Source organism: Quercus lobata, chromosome 3, assembly GCF_001633185.2.
Source record: "Quercus lobata isolate SW786 chromosome 3, ValleyOak3.0 Primary Assembly, whole genome shotgun sequence".
In the NCBI taxonomy this organism is placed as follows: Eukaryota; Viridiplantae; Streptophyta; class Magnoliopsida; order Fagales; family Fagaceae; genus Quercus; species Quercus lobata.
Genome location: NC_044906.1, coordinates 17,742,105 through 17,763,956, shown reverse-complemented (window position 1 = coordinate 17,763,956; position 21,852 = coordinate 17,742,105). Strand labels below are relative to the sequence as shown.

The 21,852-nt window shown below is 33.3% G+C and overlaps 2 non-coding genes across 2 annotated transcripts; both read right to left on the bottom strand.

Annotated features, from left to right (window-relative positions):
- Positions 1–13,571: 13,571 nt before the first annotated feature.
- Positions 13,572–13,647, bottom strand: LOC115983053. Its single transcript, XR_004089857.1, has one exon. It is a non-coding gene; the product is annotated as a small nucleolar RNA snoR31 (small nucleolar RNA).
- A 307-nt stretch (positions 13,648–13,954) lies between these two features.
- LOC115983019 lies at positions 13,955–14,061 on the bottom strand. Its single transcript, XR_004089835.1, has one exon. It is a non-coding gene; the product is annotated as a small nucleolar RNA Z107/R87 (small nucleolar RNA).
- Positions 14,062–21,852: the final 7,791 nt, after the last annotated feature.

Here is a 21,852-nt window from a genome sequence, read left to right as displayed (position 1 = left end):
AAAGGATGGAAAATATAATTTATATAAATTGACTATTATACCCTTATTACATAATAGGTAAAAAATAGATTTATTTGTACTCATTAAATAAAATAAAATTTACCATATTATATATATAAATTTATGTTATTATTTTTATTATTATAATGTAAAAATTACAATAATGTACAACTTGATCAGGTCACGTTGAAAAAAAAAATTACTACGTTTTTACATTTTACAATATTTTCACAATAAATCATATGTGGTAAGTTATTACTGATTTTAATTTGAACACATCACTTAAATATTTTTTTTATCAGTATTAGTTAGTAACAACCCATCACTTAAAATTTATTATGAAAATATTGTGAAAATATTATAATGACATTTCTCAATTTTAATTTCTTCTTCTTTATTTTTTTTTCCCTTTTTTTTTATCCACACGTTTCTTTTTTTCTCCTCCACACCTTTCCCTTATCTCTATCTTCCCTTTTCTTTTTTCTTTTGTTCTCTGGCACTTGTCTAAGCTCTCTTCACTTTGCTCATTCTTTTCTTCTCTTCGTCTACTCCACTGGTGCTCTCCACTTTTTTTTTTTTCGTCTACTCCACTGGTGCTCTCTTTACTTTTTTTTTTTTTTTTCTTTTCTTCTCTACTCCACTGGTGCTCTCTTCACTTTTCTTTTTTCTTTTTTCTTTTCTTCTCTTCGTCTACTCCAGAGCAGAAGATCTCTCTTTCTTTCTCTCTCTCACACAAACAAATTCTCTCTCATACACACATAGATCACCGGCAGAGAAGTGGAGATCGGCGTTCTACACAGATCGGCTTACATGTTTTTTTTTTTTTGTTCTGGTTTGATTAGTTTTATTTTATTGTTCAGATTTCATTAGACTTATGAGAAAGATTATTTTTGTGTTTCAAATCTTTTGATTGGGTTTTGTGTTTTTGTTTTGATTGTGGTATGTTTTAGTTTTCTGTGCTAAGTTTCGATGTTTGGTGGTGGTGCTGGGTTTGGTGGTTATTTTCTGCTTCCTTCTTATTTTGCCGCGTTGGGTTGTTGTAGACGTTGGGAGTATTTGGGTAAAAGTGCTTTCACAGCACTTTCCTCTCCAGATTTTCCTCCCGATTTGGAAGATGAAAATTGTGGGCCCGAGAGAGAAAACTTTCTCCCGGTTTTCCTTTCTTCTCATTTTCTCTCTTTTGCCAAACAGTAAAAAATACTGTTTTCCACCCTATTTTCCTCCCTATGTTTTCCATCTTCTCTATTTTCACTCCAACCAAACACAGCCTAAAGTTTGAACTACTAGAGGAAAGGCTACTCATTGTCTAATAGCTATTGATATTGTTTGATTAAAGAAGATGAAGAAATAGTAATAGCTCCTAAGTATTTTGAAATCTTATATACATAAGAGATATTATGGTCACTCAGTTTAATGTGTTCTTAATATAACTATTTGGAAAATAAATCCAAAAGTTATTTCCACTCATGCATGAAGATAGATTTTGCATTTCGTCAGTTCAAACATTGATTTGCAACCATATATCCTTCAACTGAAACAGGTTAAACTTGGTATATATGTTAAGGTTTCCCATCTAAAACATATGATTCATGAGGTTCAAGTGAGATCGATTTCTCTGGTATAGTGACACCATATTTAGTGTTTAATGTTTGTAATTCGAACCCCACCTCCTAATCCTCAACTATCTATATACTACAACAACAAAAATTTAGTGCCAAATTTTTTGAGATCGACTATAGATCTTCAATAGATTAGTCAAGATCAACCATATGTATTCTTTTCCTATCTATCTATAAAAAAATAAATAAAAAATAAATGTATGTTTCAACAAAGTCAAAGCAATGAATCAAAGCAGATATATAAGACTGGGTTTTATAACTGCAATTTCTTAATACTCACATTGCCATTACCCATCACTACCGAGAAATGGATAACAAATATGTGATATCAAACAACTGATTTATTGTTATCCAGTATGTTTATCTATTCAATGCTTATCCTAATATATCTAGCTTTTAGTTCTTTTTACACGTTATGCGTATATAAGAAAAGAAAAGAAAAAGAAAAAGAAAAAGAAGAGTTCTTTATTAGTTAGTTTTTAGCTTACCCAACATGTATTGTACAAAAACAAGATAATTTTTTTATTTAGTCAGCTAAATTTCTAAGTTTCTATCTTTTACACGTTGTGTTACCTGTGTACTAATCTTTATAGCAAAATTAGATATGTTTCTAGGCCGGATGCGATTAGAGTAAAATGTAGAAGATCTCTTTTCATTTATCATATAAACTTAATTATTAATTTTACATCTCAAAAGATGCAGAAAAATAAATATTTAATTAATAATAATAATATTAAAAATTAAAATAAATATTATCTAGTTAATATTTAAATATAAAAAAGGCTTATATCTAGTTGTCTCCTTATGCCCCGAAATATATTGAGCGGGCCTTGAGTGGCTTGCTTCTATCAATTAAAATGAGAATGGGTTCACCGGTGAAGGAGGTCCAGAGTTGAAACCACTTTCACAACTAGATATTGCTTTAGGAGTTGAGGACTCAAGATCAAGCATTGGCTTGTAGTCCCATTGGTTATTGGCCCTTAGATCTAATTCCTTGAAAGACTCCACCACTAAACAATAAAATTTTTCACACTCACAAAGTAATTTTTTTACTTTGGACATTCTGAAGAAGTGACTTGAGTATAAGCATGTGTATCAGTTGCATTTCTAGTTGTCAGGTCAATAGTAAGTTCATTCATATAAAAATGTTTGCATCAGTATTTTTCAGGTTGGCAAAGAGAATTTTCAGCAAAATAACATGGCCACTGATAAGGATTGGGAATAAGCAAGAGTGTAAGACATCTTCTTGTTTGATTTAGATGTGAAGATATGAGGAGGGTATTTATATTAATTATAAATTTAGATTGACTCTATGCATTGTTGATGGGCTGTAGCACTTATCATGTCAACTTAAAATGTTTCTTATTCTTGTCATAAATACAATGATATTAAAAGTTTGCAGAATATCAAGGATAACTGCATCATTACATGTTGGAAACTTGGCATAATCATGAATGGTTTGGTATCATATTCATTTTTCTCACTCACGAAACCCCAAATGTGGCAACTGGATCTTGTAAGTGTGTTATTGAATTCTCCGCCTTCTGGAAAAATGAGTCTTTGGGTTTAAAGTTTGAGACACTAGAGGAAAGGCTACTCATTGTGTAAGAGCAATTGATATTGTTTGATTAAAAGAAGAAGAAATAGTAACAGCTCCTTAGTATTTTGAAATCTTATATACATGAGAGATAATATATTACGGTCACTTAATATAACTATTTGAAAAATAAATCCAAAAGTTATTTCCACTCATGAAGATGGATTTTGCATTTCGTCAGTTCAAACGTTGATTTGCAACTATATATCCTTACTGAAACAGGTTAAACTTGGTATGTTAAGGTTTTCTATCTAAAACATATGATTAATGAGGTTCAAGTGAGAGTTCTCTGGAGTGACACAATATTTGGTGTTTAATTTCGAACCCCACCTCCCCAATTCCCCAATGTCTATACTACAAAAATAACAACAACAAAAACTTAGTTGCAAATTTTTTGGAGTTGGTTATGAATCCTCAACATATTAGTTATAGTTTGTCATATGTGTTTTTGTCCAATCTATCTATCGAGAAAAAAAAAAAAAATAAAAATAAATGTATGTTTCAGCGATGTCAAAGCAATGAATTTAAGCAGACAAGACTGGTTTTTATCACTGCTATTTCTTAGTACTCACATTGCCATTACCCATCACTACTAAGAAATGGATTACACTTATCACCTATGTGATATCAAACAACTAGCAAAGACAAAATCATGTCCTATTAATCATTTGAGTAATATATTTGTTTACACCGTTTGCAGCATCTAAGGTTAAGAACATAGGGGGGGAAATTTTATTGATTAAAATTGAGTTAATGCTGGTACAGGTGTTAGATAGAACCCAAGCCTTGGCCAATTGAGTAATTTTCTTGTACTTCTTTTGTTGTGACAACTGATAAGCCCTTTCAATCTTGCGTTGAATATTCTTGTATTCTGTCACACACCTGTGGAGAGATCTCTTTAGAGAAGGATCGGTGTGATTCTTGCTAAACTCTATGAAAGTCTACAGAGTTGCTTGAGCCCGGTTTTTTGTTAGCTCAATAGAGATTAGTAAGAGTTTAGGTAAGTCTGCTGAATGAGTACGCGGATCACTCTCTAAAAGTCTCAAACAAAAATCTCTGTCTTCAACTTTGGAGCAAACTTTTCCCAAGATTTCATGATAAATTTGTAAAGAAGGATGTATGATAAGGGCAGCCACTGACAGAAATAGAGCAAGGACTGTGAGAGCGTAGGAACCCATTTTGGCTCTTCACAGGGGTTGTTCTTTAGGTAATGAAAGCTAAGGAAATAGTAGTGACTAGGATGATGTTAAGAAGTTACCCGTAGGACATGGACGACAGGTAGGAATAAGCATATTAATTAATCGTTAATATATATATATATATATATATATATATTTATACTTTTAACTATTATTAAGCATTATTTTTTATTTGATTTTAAACATGGAGTATTAATTTAAGAGTAATTATGGATAATAAATTGAATTTATGACTAATAAATGATATTTAAAAATCAGAATACAAAATAAGAATAAGATCTAAAAGAGTGATTAAAATATAGAAAAAATTAAAGAATGCTCTAAGGGCATTGGTTTAGAAACTTTTTTAAGGGGAAAAAAAAAAAAGAACTAACTTTTTTAAACAACTTTTTATATTTCTCATGAAAATGGTATCAAATTTTTCTTAAAATGGCACTCTTTAACATAATTCATAATTGATTTTATGACAAATTAGTGGTAGACTTACACGATGCATGAGAATATATAATCATTTTGAGATGTGGTATAATCAATAATGTATAATTTATTCTCTAAATTTTTTGTAGATAATTTATTTTCCCTAAAAATTAAACAATTTCTAAAAGTAATTTTCATCTCTCTATTTTTACAAACTTTCAAAAAAAAAAAAAAAAAAATCTCTCTATTTTTACAAATATATAATTTTATCATTTTTAGTGTTTTTGATTGATATTATTATTATTATTTTTTTGGAATGGTCTGTATTCTTCTAAATTCTAAATATTGTCATTGTGCATTTTTAAAGACTAAATTGGACGAAAATGGACCAATGTGGACCAAATGCTGGATAGAAATTAGTAAACATAACTCAAAAAAATTATAAAAATATAGTGATGTAAAACCATAATCTGTGATAAATAATGTATTCTAATGTGATGGAAGTGGTTTGTTGTTAAAGTAACATTAATATGATTTATTATTACATTAATATTTTAAACTAAATTATTATATATGTGTATGTGATTCTATGTGCTTGTTGAATTGGTAACATGTAGAGAAAGTTGGTACACCACAAAAAAGCATAATAGGAAAATCAATTGCATGTAATATTTTATATAAAAATAAATCTAAATGGAAAAAAAAAAAAAAAAAAAACCTTTGCTAAGAGCTTTATTATCTCTATCTCTTGAAGTAAATTTAAATGAGATATTGTTCGAGCATCCGTAGCAGATGGTGTAAATTTTATGCCATTTTACCACATCAAATACCTACTTTATTATTTTACCACATTATTTTACAATATCTCATTTATCAGATGTTCTATAATCCAATTCTATATATTAAAATAATATTTACTACACATTAAAATAATATATTATTCACTTCCAAAAAAAAAAAAAAAAAACAATAGCAACAACAGCAACAGCAACCCACACTGCAGATCAACCACCACAACCCACAACCACCGGCCACCCCCACAGATCAACCACCGACCACCAATATCAGCCACTGCTACCAAACAAAAAAAAAAAAAAAAAAAACAAAACAAAACTCAGACAAAAACCAAAACCAGCCAACCCGATCAACCCAAACTCAAACACCAATATCAACCCAAATCACACAACCACAACCTGATCAACCTATCACCATCAACCAAAATCAAAACAACCAACCACCAAACGAGAGAGAGAGAGATCGGCGAGATCGGAGCGACGATGACGACGGCGATGACGATGTGGATGATCGGAGTGGACGGCGATGACGATATGGATGATCGGAGTGGCCTAGCCCATGCCGCTTGCGCCTCCGATGGCGATGACGATGGCGATGATCCGATCAGAGTGGCGATGTGGATGATCGGAGTGGCCTCGCCCATTCCGCTTGCGCCTCCAACGGCGATGACGATGGCGATGATCCGATCGGAGTGGCCTCGCCCATGCCGCTCGCGACTCCGACGGTGATGACGATGGTGATGATGACGGCGGAGTGGCCTCGCCCATGAAGATGATCTGCTTCTTCTTGGATCTGATCGGAGTGTCATTTGTTCTTCTCTGTTGAGCTGTTGAGGGAAGCTTGGGTCTGATGGGAGAAGAGAGAGAGAAGAAATCAAGAGTTCAGACCGGAGTGAGAGGAGAGAGAAGCAAATATAAAACATTATCCAGTTTTACCACATCTGTCCATACCGTTGCAAATTTGCAACGGTACGGACATAAGTGGTATAATTTTAGCACATATACCATGTCTGATGGGAGGTGATTTTTGTGTTTGGTGTGGGATATGTGCTAAATTTTTAGCATTTAGCACATATCCCACATCTACTGTGGGTGCTCTAAGTAGGAGATGAACTCAGAGATGGACAAAATTTTGAGTTAAGGGGGGCGGCTTTACTATTAGCTGTATGCAGCGGTTTCAACCTTTGATTTTGCTGCTACTTAGCTGCTGAGTTCTTTTTTTTTTTTTTTTTTTTTGTGTGTGTTGGTAAGAACAAAATTATTTTTGTTTAGAATTTTTTAAAGGGTTTAACTATTTGTAATTTTTGTTGTTGAGCTTTTTTTTGTACTTGTATATTTTGTTTTAGATTTTAGATCTATAAATTTTTTTATAGTCACTAAAATGAGGAAAATATTAGCGCTATAAGCTTTTTTTTATAAATTATTGATGTGATAAGTGGTTACTAGTAAGTAAAAAAATGATGTCAGTAGTGGGCCCATGTGCGAACCAATAAGAATTTGCTACCAAAATAGTTTGTAAAAATGTTGTAAAAAAGTTTGTGAGTATTGTGGGGCCCAATAGTTTATGGACCAGGCCCGTTTACTCGTAGGGAGTCCAGAGGTCCAAGCTGAAGAGGGCTGTGGCCCAAGCCCAATAACGTAAAGTATAGGATAGCCTTGAGGTATTGCCGAGGACCGCTCAGTCCTCGGCAAATCGAAGGTCCCACCGAGGAGAGGGGCAAAAGGGGTATAGGACTAAGTTTGAAAGAAAATCTAAAATATCCGGGGAAAGCTGCCTTTACTGCCATTCAATGCTCTGTACCTGACAGAGCCGCATTCTTTGGCTTTTACAACCACCCCCGACGACTTTGAGTACGGGTTGATGGGACAAGTATCAATCTTGAAAAGCTTGACTCTACACGTGGACGAAGGACAGCGAACACAGGCCAGTATAAAAGGGAAAATGAGTGACCTAGGGAGGGGGCGGGGAAAAAGGGCCAAAAACCAGAGCCTCCTAACCCACCTCCAGGAGAAAGATTCCAGGGGTGAAGAAAACTTAACCATGCATGAACACCACGAAAAACCCACCACCTAGTGACTAAGGCCTAGCCTTCCAAATCCACGCTCTACAAATGATATTGTTAGGGCCTTTTTACGTGCGAACCCAACACTGCTACGGTTAGTTACGAATCGTGTCCTTACAATTGGCGCCGTCTGTGGGAAGGGCTTGTGTGTTGGCATAGGCGGTGGGTCGAGAGAGTTCCCTTGTCATTTCTGACAACTGGCTATAGAGTTTTAGAGTAAAATTCCGCTAGGGGCTATGCTTCTTGACTAGGGGCTACGCTTGGTAGCGTTAATCGCGCGGATAATCCTAGGGGGCTTGGCCGAGGAGCTAACTCCCCTAAAGCCAAGGTCCAGCGCCAAAGGAAAACTAGGTTTTGGACAGAACCAAGGCATTGCATGGTCCTCAGACTTAAGCCTATGGGGAAACCAACTACCTGGATGAGTAAAACTAGGTTTTGGACAGAACCAATGCATTGCATAGTCCTCGGACTCAAGCCTATGGGGAAACCAACTACCTGGATGAGGAAAACTAGGTTTTGGATAGAACCAAGGCATTGCATGGTCCTCGGACTCAAGCCTATGGGGAAACCAACTACCTGGATGATTAAAACTGGATTTGGACAGAACCAAGGCATTACATGGTCCTCGGACTCAAGCCTATGGGAAAACCAACTACTTGGATGAGGAAAATTGGGTTTTGGACAGAACCAAGGCATTGCATAGTCCTCGGACTCAAGCCTATGGGGAAACCAACTACCTGGATGAGGAAAACTAGGTTTTGGACAGAACCAAGGCATTGCATGGTCCTCGGACTCAAGCCTATGGGAAAACCAACTACCTAGATGAGGAAAACTGGGTTTTGGACAGAACCAAGGCATTGCATGGTCCTCGGACTCAAGCCTATGGGGAAACCAACTACTTGGATGAGGAAAACTGGGTTTTGGACAGAACCAAGGCATTGCATGGTCCTCGGACTCAAGCCTATGGGAAAACCAACTACCTGGATGAGGAAAACTGGGTTTTGGATAGAACCAAGGCATTGCATGGTCTTCGGACTCAAGCCTATGGGGAAACCAACTACCTGGATGAGGAAAACTGGGTTTTGGACAGAACCAAGGCATTGCATGGTCCTCGGACTCAAGCCTATGGGGAAACCAACTACCTGGATGAGGAAAACTCGGTTTTGGACAGAACCAAGACATTGCATGGTCCTCGGACTCAAGCTTATGGGAAAACCAACTACCTGGATGAGGAAAACTGGGTTTTGGTCAGAACCAAGGCATTGCATGGTCCTCGGACTCAAGCCTATGGGAAAACCAACTACCTGGATGAGGAAAACTAGGTTTTGGACAGAATCAAGGTATTGCATGGTCCTCGGACTCAAGCCTATGGGGAAACCAACTACCTGGGCAGCCAATTTCTTGGATGAGAAGAAGATTGAGTTTTTGTAAGGTTGGCTACTTAATAACAATTCTAAGTTGCTCAGTCCTCGGCTCAAAAACTGTAAAGGGCTAATGCCAATAGGAGTGGTAAGAAAATGTTGAAACGCGTCACTATTAAGTAGCCTAGGGGGCTGTTCATTTCGTGGGTGATATGTCCTCGGACGGTTACTTCCTACACTGCATCGTGTATTGAGCTATCATCTCGGCCAATTTTGGGGTAAGTATCGTTTTTTACAGGTCGGCATTGTTGTGCCAAACACCTCTGTTAAGGTTATAGTGATATCTTTTTCTTAGCAAGCATTTTTGGCCCTAAGTGTCATTGATTCAAATGCTATATTACTATGCTGAACAGCACTTATCAATACATAATAGCCCCAAGTATGGTACTCTAAGTTCGGCGGTATGGTGCCAGAGCGATTCAGTAGACCCATCATAATGTCCTTTCTTTTCCTGCCTGATGGGAGTGTCAGCCCTAAGTATCTTTTGTATGATTCAATATTATTAAGCCGTATTGTTTTTATAAGCGCAGAGCAAGATCTTTCTATTAACTGGGACTTTGTTCCTAGGCGTCGGCCACAGTTTAAAAAAAAATCTTTTCATTCACAAGATTGTATGTCTATTCATTGTTTTATCATTCCGAAAATATAGAGATAGAGTATGTGAAATAAAGTGATAACAATTTTCATTAATACAAAGATGTATTACAACGTACAAAGAGGGGCTTAAACAAGCCTATACAAAATATAGATTGCTGAAATCATAAAAAAAAAATACATTGGGTAAACAGTCAGATCTCTTTTTAAACTCGTTTCCGAAGTCTTTCCAAACTCTGCCTCAGTAGCGCCCATATCGAGAGAAGGACCTTCCTCAGAAGAAGATGGAGGAGATGAACGAAGAAGATGGAGGAGATGAATGAAAAGAAGGAGGAGAAGAAGAGGGAAGAGATGAAAAGAAAAAAAAAAAGGAGCAAAAGAGGGAGAAGGAAAAGTCCCAGGATGGATCTGGTGCTGGGAAGACTAAGAAAGAGAGGCGAAAGGAGGCGCCAGTGAACGAAGAGAGGAAGAAGCAGGGGCATTTAGTCCCTGCCTCGGTCTTGACTCCTAACACACTGGGGCCATATTAGGTATGCTCATAAGAGAGCGGTTGGTACTGATAACGGGTGTTCTCGACTCAGTCACGCCGAAAGTTTGACGTGATGAGTCCCTGCTTCGGATTTTGGCTAAAAGGAAGGTGAGACAAATCTTAAGTCTCCGCCATCCTTGCCCTGACTGAGCCATTTCGAGCTTTATTGGAACATGATACTTTGAGGAGGGGTATGGTTCCTTCATCACTCGTTATGGTAAACGTGTTATGATTTGGTGTATAACTATGGGGTTAAGTAAACGCTAAGGAAGGCCAAGGGTTTCAGATCTCAGAAAGATAAAAGGGTCTCTGTACGAAAGCGATGGCCACCTGCTTGTCTTCTTATAAGAAGGGCAGAATGGAAGGCATTAAATTTGTTCAGGTTTCCAAAGGAATCTGAAAACAAAGATGTGTCTGTTCCACTTCCCCACCTCATCAGACGAACCGTCGAATGTAAATGAATCTCGTAAAGGGAAGTCATTAAAAGCGCGTCTTGGACAACCAAACGGCGGGAGCGTGTCATGAGTAAATTAAGGGGAACACCTTGTAAACCGATATATTTACTAGGCAGGTGGAGAACCGCCAGCATCAATGAAGGGCTAAATTAAATGAGCCATAATAACGGTCCGGCATTACCAAAACCCACCTTTCCAACTCAAAGGTCGGACAGCAGGGTTTTGAGGGGCTATTGTGGGGCCCAATAGTTTATGGACCAGGCCCGTTTACTCGTAGGGAGTCCAGAGGTCCAAGCTGAAGAGGGCTATGGCCCAAGCCCAATAACGTAAAGCATAGGATAGCCTTGAGGTACTGCCGAGGACCGCTCAGTCCTCGGCAAACCCAAGGTCCCACCGAGGAGAGGGGCAAAAGGGGTATAGGACTAAGTTTGAAAGAAAATCTAAAATATCCGGGGAAAACTGCCCTTACTGCCATTCAATGCTCTGCACCTGACAGAGCCGCATTCTTTAACTTTTACAACCACCCCCGACGACTTTGAGTGCGGGTTGATGGGACAAGTATCAGTCTTGGAAAACTTGACCCTACACGTGGACGAAGGACAGCGAACACAGGCCAGTATAAAAGGGAAAATGAGTGACCTAGGGAGGGGGCGGGGAAAAAGGGCCAAAAACCAGAGCCTCCCAGCCCACCTCCAGGAGAAAGATTCCAGGGGTGAAGAAAACTTAACCATGCATGAACACCACGAAAAACCCACCACCTAGTGACTAAGGCCTAGCCTTCCAAATCCACGCTCTACAAATGATATTGTTTGGGTTTTTTTACGTGCGAACCCAACACTGCTACGGTTCGTTACGAATCGTGTCCTTACAAGTATAAAATTACTTTTAAAAGAATCAATAATATTGTTTTAGGGGGAAAAATGTAATTTTATAGAACAAATATACTAAAATTAGTACACATATATATATAATAATATATATATTTTTTAAATTGGCCTTGAATACAACATTAGGATATGAATACAAATACAATGGTGGAATGAGATATTTTTTGAGCAAATATAAACTAAAAATAAACAAATAGTGTCTCCGCCCAAGATGTCTGTATTACATGTATTTTCTATTATAAGTTACATTTAGGTTCAAGAATGTGCAAAGTCATGGTTTTGAAAAGTGATGGTCATATCATGATTGATAAATTATAATTAGATTTAAAAATGGGTGAAGGCATAATACATTGTTGATTATTGCATACATCAAATATGACTACTAAGATGTTAAAAAGTTACTATACAAGAACTTATGTAACCACCACACACCCTTGATGCGATGGTCATTCCACAATTACAAGTGCTCTTGGGGTGTGAAGGTAAGGCCGGGGTTCAAGTTTTCAAGAAGGAGCTTGATGTTAAGAAGTTACTATATAAGAGCTTATGCACATCAAAATTGCATCTTATTGGATTAATAAGATGTTAAGAAGTAGCTTATGCTGACTACGATTTTATAGGTTCTGAAACTCAAGATGTACTTCCAAAGATTTGACTTGAATCTTATTGGACTAATAAGATGATAAGATAGAAGTTACTGTATAAGAGCTTATCCACATAAAAATTGCATCTTATGGGGCTAATAAGATGTTAAGAAGTTACTATATAAGGGCTTACGCTGACTAAGATTTTATCTTATAGGTTCTGAAATTCAAGATTCACTTCCAAAGATTTGACTTTTCAGAAAATGAAAATAAGTCCTAGAATCAGAGTATAATAAGGTGGCCCTGGTTTTATAATATAGGTGCACCTTCTGATGTAATTCATCGCTTTCCATTACAGTGTTCTTCAGTTTTCTCCTCTCCCCCCACCTTTGTTTTTACATCCTTTCCAGCCATGCTTGTCTTGGAACCAAATATTTCATATCCATACCTTACAGCCTAATTTAATTTATACTCATGGACTGTTGAGCAACCAACTTAATTTGTTATAGACTACATAAGATTAAGGTTATATCCTACAGTGACCTAGTGCAAAGTTAGTCTTGAAAAATTATTTTTCTACCATAGATTCTAAGCATGCCCCTCGAAGAGAGCATATTACTTTTTCAAAGAGAGCATATTACTTTAATAAATAGTACTATTAACAAAAATTAATATTTTCTTGAACATATCTACTTACAATATTTACAAATTTGAAAATTAAAATTAAAAAAAAAAAAAAAAATCGCGTGCAGCACGAGTTAATATCTAATATACATCTAAAAGTTGAAACATAGAATTTATTATTACTATACTACCGTTAAGTCATATCAGCGGTTATATCATAATTTTCTTTCCACCATTTATTAAAACAATATGTATATAAATATTAATGTATGCAATAATGCATTATGCCTTTACTTATTCTCAAAATTAATTATAACTTATCAATCATGATATAACTATCACTTTTCTAACCACCGTGCACCTTTGGTGTGATGGTTGCTCTACAAGTATAGGTACTTGTAGGGTGTGGGGGGTAAGGACTGGAGTTCAAGTCCATAGGAGGGAGTTTTACACACATATACACTTAGATTAGGTTAAAGTAGAAATTCTATCACTTTTCTAATTAGTGAAGCAACTAATTTTAGAATTTCCCCCATACTGTGGTTTGAATAATTTTAGAATTTGCTCTATTCTTAGTAGTAAAACAAGTAATGCTATAATATAAATGAGAGAAAATTTATAAGAATAGACCTAACTTGGCAAGAAAACCTTTGCAACATTCTTAACAGTTATTGCAAGTCATGATCTTTTTCTACTAGATGATTGTTTTTTTATAGAGCTTTTTTGTTGATTTTTTTTGTCAAGCATTACTAGGCTCATATTTACCTGGTGAGGACTCAACAACGTTAATAGATTCATAAGCAAGTTGTTAAACATCACTTAGATTAAGTGTTGGATTAATTTATTTCGCTTCATCCCAATCTATAAAAGAGAATTAAATAAACAAATAAAACAATTAACTAAATAATCAAAATAAATAAATAAATAAATAAAACCAGCTAACTTGGAGGAAAAAATGAGATGGATAACTCAGTGTTGGGTTTAAAGTCATAGGTTTGATTCTGCCAGCAAACTTACAACTCAGAAGAGGGAGTTAAGAATCGTCAATTGTAACCATCAAATTTTCCCACAAACAAATACAATATAGAGGGGAAAAAATCCAACACACCTAATGCCCTATTTGGATTATAAGAAAAATGTAGAAAAACTTTCTGAGAAAGAGAGAGATAGAGATCGCTCAGGTTAGCGGGGTTGTCAACATGCAAAGTTCTCTAGAGTGTAGAGGAGTCTGCTTTCCGGACTGTTGAGCTTGAATTTCTTGTGGACATCACTGTGATCTTTCAACTCAAAAACCAAAAACAATAACACACAAAAACAGAGAGACACATAAGCATACAAGTACAAAAGAAAGATAAGAGAGGATGAAACCCAAGGAAAAGTAGTGATCACTACTTTTCCAACCAATATGCTTGACCCAAATGCCATAACCGGGTAAAGCATTTTTTGTATTCTATTTAGGTTAAATTACAAAGTATATTCTCTAATTTTGTCTAAAATGTAATTAGTCATATAACTTTTGATTTATTCCATTACTATCCCATCAAAATAATTGCCTTGGTCTCTAAAAATAAGCATTTTAATTTTGATTTATCATCAATTTTTGATATAGTAAATCATTAAAATATATATATATATATATATATAATTGATTAAGAAATCAAATAAAAGAAACAACCCTTTACACAACGTCATTTCCTGACATCTTCCAATTTCTTGTAATAAATATGTTAAACTGTTTTTCTATCTTAGAAAAATAGAAATTCATACCCTATTTTAGTTTTTTTTTTTGTTTTTTTTTATAAATTATTTTTCTTATGTATTGTTATTCTTTTTTTTTTTTTTGAATTATTCCATTTTTAGGATATTTAAGCTGGTATTTGTTGTTTTGAATTTTTTTGGTGTGTATGTGTGTTTTTGTTTGGTTACCAAGAAATTGGATGAAAGTTAAAAGAAAAAAAATGAAAAAAATAAAAAATAAAAACGCAAATGCCACATAAGTTGTAGATGTGAATTTTTCTAAAACCAGTTAAATATTTCCCTAATTGTGATTAAGTGACATGTAAGCAATTTATTTGCCATATCAACATTTTTCATGAGTTAGATGATGACAAGAAGCACACTGAAGTGGGTATATAAAATGTATAGATTAAATTGACATAGAAGTTTTTCTAATGACCAAAATGAAACTATCCCTGAAAGTCAACAACTAAAAGGAGAAATACTAATTATTTATCTTATTTCTATTGACATGAAACAAAATATTGTTTTCATGTTTGATAAAATAAGTTATTATTCTATTTTTACAAAATTAATGAATAATTTATAATTGGAAAGGTTTTATTATGCAAAACATTAATCTACAGGTACAAATCAATAATAATAAATCATTCTTAACAATTATTGCAGGTCATGATCTTTTTCTGCTGGATGATTGTTTTTATATCGAGTTTTTTTGTTGATCCTTTTTGTCAAGCTTTACCAGGCTCATTTTGCTGCAAACAAATACTAACAAATTAAATCCTTTTGTTTTTTGTTTTTGTTTTTTTTTTTTTTTGAGGAAAAATATTAAGCATTTTTATTCAAGTAATAGGAACATCAGACTTTACAAAACGATAAATATATATCTAATAGGACAAATTTCATCTAGACTAACAATAGAAAAGACAACTTAGTCGTCTTAACTAAAGCATGAGCCATAGAGTTGCTCTGCCTCCTAGTAAGAGGAGGAATGAGCTCTAAGAAAGCTTGCCATAGATGTAATTTCTTTAACAATATGACCAAAACCAATAGAGAAGAATTTTCTGTAAAGAGAGAGTTGCAAAACACTACCAAATCTCCTTCAAAAATTGACTGGGATATGCCCAATTCAGAGATAAATTGGATTGCCCTTCATGTAGCAATAGCTTCCAGCGCTACAACTGAATGGGGAAAGGGGAATTTTTTTTTCTTGATAACGCCGCAAGCACCTCACTTGTCTCGTTCTGGACTACCACCCCAATCCCAACTTCCCTCATTTCTTCAAAAACCGCCCCATCATAAACAAATTAATAATCTTGATTGTTCTCAAATGATGAGCTAAATACAAAGTATATGCCCTTCGGGTCAAAACATACGTTTGACCGATTACTTATGGAGCATTCACATGGCCCTTAAGTAATTTCTTGACAAACTAGGTGCAGAAAAATGTACATATTTATCGCCTTTTTTTATTTTTAAGAAATTTTTCTAAAATCCTTAAATATAAATTTAAATTATAAAAAGACAACCGAATACATTTTTATTTTAATGCTTGAAATGAAAAAATATTGTAATAAATTAAGATGAAGAAATTTTTGCAATAAATTGATACCAATTATTTTTGAAATTTATTGCAATAAAAATTTCAGACTAATAGCTAATTGCAACAAAGTTATTATTACAATAAATTGATATTAATTATTTTACCATCTATTGTAATGACAAATGCGAAATTGCAACGAATATATCGTTGCAATAATTTGATATCAATTATTTTATAATTTATTGCAATGAGAAAATGAAGTAATTATCTATTACAATAAAGATATTATTGCAATAATTTAATCCAACTTATTTTAGTAAATATTTGCAATATATTGCAAAAAAAAATATGAAGTAATAGCCCATATAGATATTTGAAACAATAAATTTTTTATTGCATCAAAGTCATTATTAAAATATTTATAGTTTATTGCAACAAAAGTTTTTGTTGCACAAACTTATAACCTCAAATTTAATTACAACACTTCATATCAATTGTTGCAATGACTCTAATGTTATTGCAACAATTTTCTTCTTGTCCCAAGAAGAATGAGCTCAAGCTAGATAACAATCCAAACAAAAAATGTTATATATGCAATGGATGCAAGGAATATGCATGGCAGCAATGGACTGAGATACAGATGTAAAGATTGCAACTATAGTTTTCACAAAGATTGCATGTTTAGCAAGCCCACCACAACCCATGAGATCTTCAAAGACTTCATTTTCAAATTCTATGAGCAACCAACCCCTTCGGAACTCTACGGCAAAAGAACCAAGAGATATTGTAATGCTTGTGGGAAACACATCAAAGGTTTCATCTACCATTGCCCTAAAAAGGACTTGGATTTGCACTCTTGTTTTCTCAACCTCAAGAAGGAATTCCAAATTGGTCAAGTGAAATTTCACCTTCGTGAGAGTAAGGTAAAGTGCAAATTTTGCAATTGAATTGATTTGTTAGAAATTGAGATGTGGTCATACATTCCTGAGTGTGGTGAGTATAATTTCATGTTTCTTGCATAACGGAAATAATAGTTGAGTAATTGGAGAATGGAACAACTAATATTTTGGTTTTGAAGAATTTGGGTTTGTCTATTCAACGGGGATTGAAAAGATCATATAATTTTTGATTTATTCCATTACTATTTATCAAAATTGCCTTGATCTCAAAAAAAAACCTCGTAATGTTGATTTATCATCAATGTTTGAGATAGTAAATTATCTAAAAAAATTATTGATTAAGAAATCAAATAATAGAAACAACATCCCACGGCATACTCTCTTGATGATGCTCTTTGATCAACTGAATACATTTTTGTTTTAATGCCTGAAATGAAAAATTGTTGTAATAAATTAAAATGAAAAAATTTGGAAATAAATTGATACCAATTATTTTTTAAATTTATTGCAACAAAAATTTTGAACTAATAGCTTATTGTAACGAAGTTATCATTACAATAATTTGATATTAATTCTTTTACCATCTATTGCAATGACAAATATGAAATTGCAATGAATATATCATTGCAATAATCTGATATAAATTATTTTATAATCTATTATAATGAGAAAATGAAGTAATTATCTATTACAATGAAGATATAATTACAATAATTTAATCCAACTTATTTTGGTAAATTATTTGTAATAAAATTTCTGAAGAAATGGCCTATATAGATATTTGAAACAGTAAATTGTTTATTGCAACAATATATATATATATCATTGTATCAAAGTTGTCATTAAAATATTTGGAGCTTATCGCAACAAAAGTTTTTGTTGCACAAACTTATCACCTCAAATTTTATTACATCACCTCATATCAACTGTTGTAATGTCTCTAATGTTATTGCAACGATTTTATTCTTGTCCCAAGAAGAATGAGCTCAAGCTAAATAACAATCTAAACCTAAAACGTTACATATGCGATGGATGCAAGGAATATGGCAACAATGGAATGAGATATAGATGTGAAGATTGCAACTATAATCTTCACAAAGATTGCATGTTTAGCAAGCCCACCACAACCCACGAGATCTTCAAAAACTTCATTTTCAAATTCTATGAGCAACAACCTCCTTCGAAACTCTACGGCAAAAGAACCAAGAGATATTGTAATGCTTGTGGGAAACATGTCAAAGGTTTCATCTACCATTGCCTTGAAGAGGACTTGGTTTTGCACCCTTGTTGTCTCAACCTCAAGAAAGAATTCCAAATTGGCCATGTGAAATTTCACTTTTGTGAGACTAAGTCAATGTGCAAATTTTGCAATTGAATTGGATTGTCAGAAATTGAGGTGTGGTCGTACGTTTCTGAGTGTGGTAAGTATAATTTTCATGTTTCTTGCATAACGAAAATAATAGTTGAGGAAATGGAGAATGGAACAACTAATATTTTGGCTTTGAAGAATTTAGGGTTGCCTATTCATCGGGGATTGAAAAGATCATATTACTTTTGATTTATTCCATTATTATTTGTCAAAATTGCCTTGATCTCTACAAATAAAACCTCGTAATATTGATTTATCATCGATGTTTGATATAGTAAATCATCTAAAAAAATTATTTATAATTGATTAAGAAATCAAATAATTGAAACAACCCCTCATGACGTCTGCTCTTAATGATGCTCTTAGATCAACCAAATGCATTTCTGTTTTAATGCTTGAAATGAAAAATTGTTGTAATAAATTAAAATGAAGAAATTTTTGCAATAAATTGATACCAATTATTTTTGAAATTTATTGCAACGAAAATTTTAAACTAATAGCGTATTGCAACGAAGTTATCATTATAATAATTTGATATAAATTCTTTTACCATCTATTACAATGACAAACATGAAATTGCAACGAATATATCATTGCAATAATCTGATATCAATTATTCATAATCTATCGCAATGAGAAAATGAAGTAATTATCTATTATAATGAAGATATTATTGCAATAATTTAATTCAACTTATTTTTGGTAAATTATTTGTAATGTATTGCAATAATATTTATGAAGTAATAGCCTATATAGATATTTGAAACAATAAATTATTTATTGCAACAATATATATATATATATATATATACACATCTCATTGCATCAATTGTTGCAATGACTCTAATGTAATTGCAACGATTTTCTTCTTATCCCTAGAGGAATGAGCTCAAGCTAGATAAAAATCCAAACCTAAAATGTTACATATACAATGGATGCAAGGAATATGGCAACAATGGAATTAGATACAAATGTGAAGATTGCAACTATAGTCTTCACAAAGATTGCATATTTAGCAAGCCCACCACAACCCACGAGATCTTCAAAGACTTCATTTTCAAATTCTATGAGCAACCACCCACTTCAGAACTTTACGGCAAAAGAACCAAGCGATATTGTAATGCTTGTGGGAAACATGTCAAAGGTTTCATCTACCATTGCCTTGAAGAGGACTTGGATTTGCATCCTTGTTGTCTCAACCTTACGAAAGAATTCCAAATTGGTCATATGAAATTTCACCTTTGTGAGACTAAGTCAATGTGCAAATTCTGCAGTTGAATTGAATTGTCAGAAATTGAGGTGTGGTCATACGTTTCTAAGATTGGTGAGTATAATTTTCATGTTTATTGCATAATGAAAATAATAGTTGAGGAATTGGAGAATGGAACAACTAATATTTTGGCTTTGAAGAATCTAGGGTTGCCCAACGGGGATTAAAAAGATCATATTACTTTTGATTTATTCCATTACTATTTGTCAAAATTGCCTTGATCTTCAAAAATAAAACCTCGTAATATTGATTTATCATTGATGTTTGATATAGTAAATCATCTAAAAAAATGATTTATAATTGATTAAGAAATCAAATAATAGAAACAACCCCTCCTAGCGTTCACTCTTGATGATGCTCTTAGATCAACCGAATACATTTTTGTTTTAATGCTTGAAATGAAAAATTGTTGTAATAAATTAAAATGAAGAAATTTTTGCAATAAATTGATACCAATTATTTTTGAAATTTATTGCAACGAAAATTTTGAACTAATAATTTATTGCAACGAAGTTATCATTACAATAATTTGATATTAATTCTTTTACCATCTATTGCAATGACAAACACGAAATTGCAACGAATATATCATTGCAATAATCTGATATCAATTATTTCATAATCTATCGCAATGAGAAAATGAAGTAATTATCTATTACAATGAAGATATTATTGAAATAATTTAATCCAACTTATTTTTGGTAAATTATTTGCAATGTATTGCAATAATATTTATGAAGTAATAGCCTATATAGATATTTGAAATAGTAAATTGTTTATTGTAACAATATATATATATATATATATATATATATCATTGCATCAATTGTTGCAATGACTCTAATGTTATTGCAACGATTTTCTTCTTGTCTCAAGAAGAATGGGCTCAAGCTAGATAACAATACAAACCTAAAACGTTACATATGCAATGGATGCAAGGAATATGACAACAATGGAATGAGATATAGATGTGAAGATTGCAACTATAGTCTTCACAAAGATTGCATGTTTAGCAAGCCCACCACAACCCACAAGATCTTCAAAGACTTCATTTTCAAATTCTATAAGCAACCACACCCTTCGCAACTCAACGGCAAAAGAACCAAGAGATATTTTAATGCGGAAACACATCAAAGGTTTCATCTACCATTGCCCTAAAAAGGACTTGGATTTGCACTCTTGTTTTCTCAACCTCAAGAAAGAATTCCAAATTGGTCATGTGAAATTTCACCTTCATGAGACTAAGTCAAAGTGCAATTTTTTCAATTGAATTGATTTGTCAGAAATTGAGGTGTGGTCGTATGTTTCTGAGTGTAGTGAGTATAGTTTTCATGTTTCTTGCATAATGGAAATAATAGTTGAGGAATTGAAGAATGGAACAACTAATATTTTGGCTTTGAAGAATTTAGGACTGCCTATTCAACAGGGATTGAAAAGATTATATAACTTTTGATTTATTCCATCACTATCTGTCAAAATTGTCTTGATCTCGAAAAATAAAACCTTGTAATATTTATTTTAATATCAATGTTTGATATTGTAAATCATCTAAAAAAATTATTTATAATCGATTAGGAAATCAAATAATAGAAACAACCCCTCATGGTTTCTGCTCCTGATGATGCTCTTTATCATTAGATCAAGACACTAATCAGTTTTTGGTGTAGGCAGTGATTAAACCCCAGATCTCTCATTCAACTATCAGAAAGTTTACTAGTTGAGCTAACTAGAACTCACTGTTTTCTTATGTATTGTTATTCATTTTGTTTTGCTTAAATTGTTCCATTTTGAGGATTTTTGAGGTAGTATTCGTAATTTGATTTGTCATTTTGAAATTTTTTGGTGTGTGTGTGTGTTTTCGTTTGGTTACCAAGAAATTGGCATGAAAGTTAAAAGAAAAAAGGAAAATAAAACATAAAACACAAATGCCACATAAGTTGTTGATGTGAATTTTTCTATAACCAGTTTAATATTTTCTTAATTGTGATTAAGTGACATGTGATCAATTTATTAGCCATATCAACATTTTTCGTTAGTTAGATGATGACAAGGAGCACATTAAAGTGGGTATATAAAGAGTATGGATTAAATTGACATTGAAGTTTTTCTAATGACCAAATGAAACAATCCCTAAAAGTCAAGAACTAAGAGGAGAAATACTAATGATTTATCATATTTCTATTGACATGAAACAAAATATTTTTTGTATGTTTGATAAAATAAGTTATTATTCTATTTTTACAAAATTAAT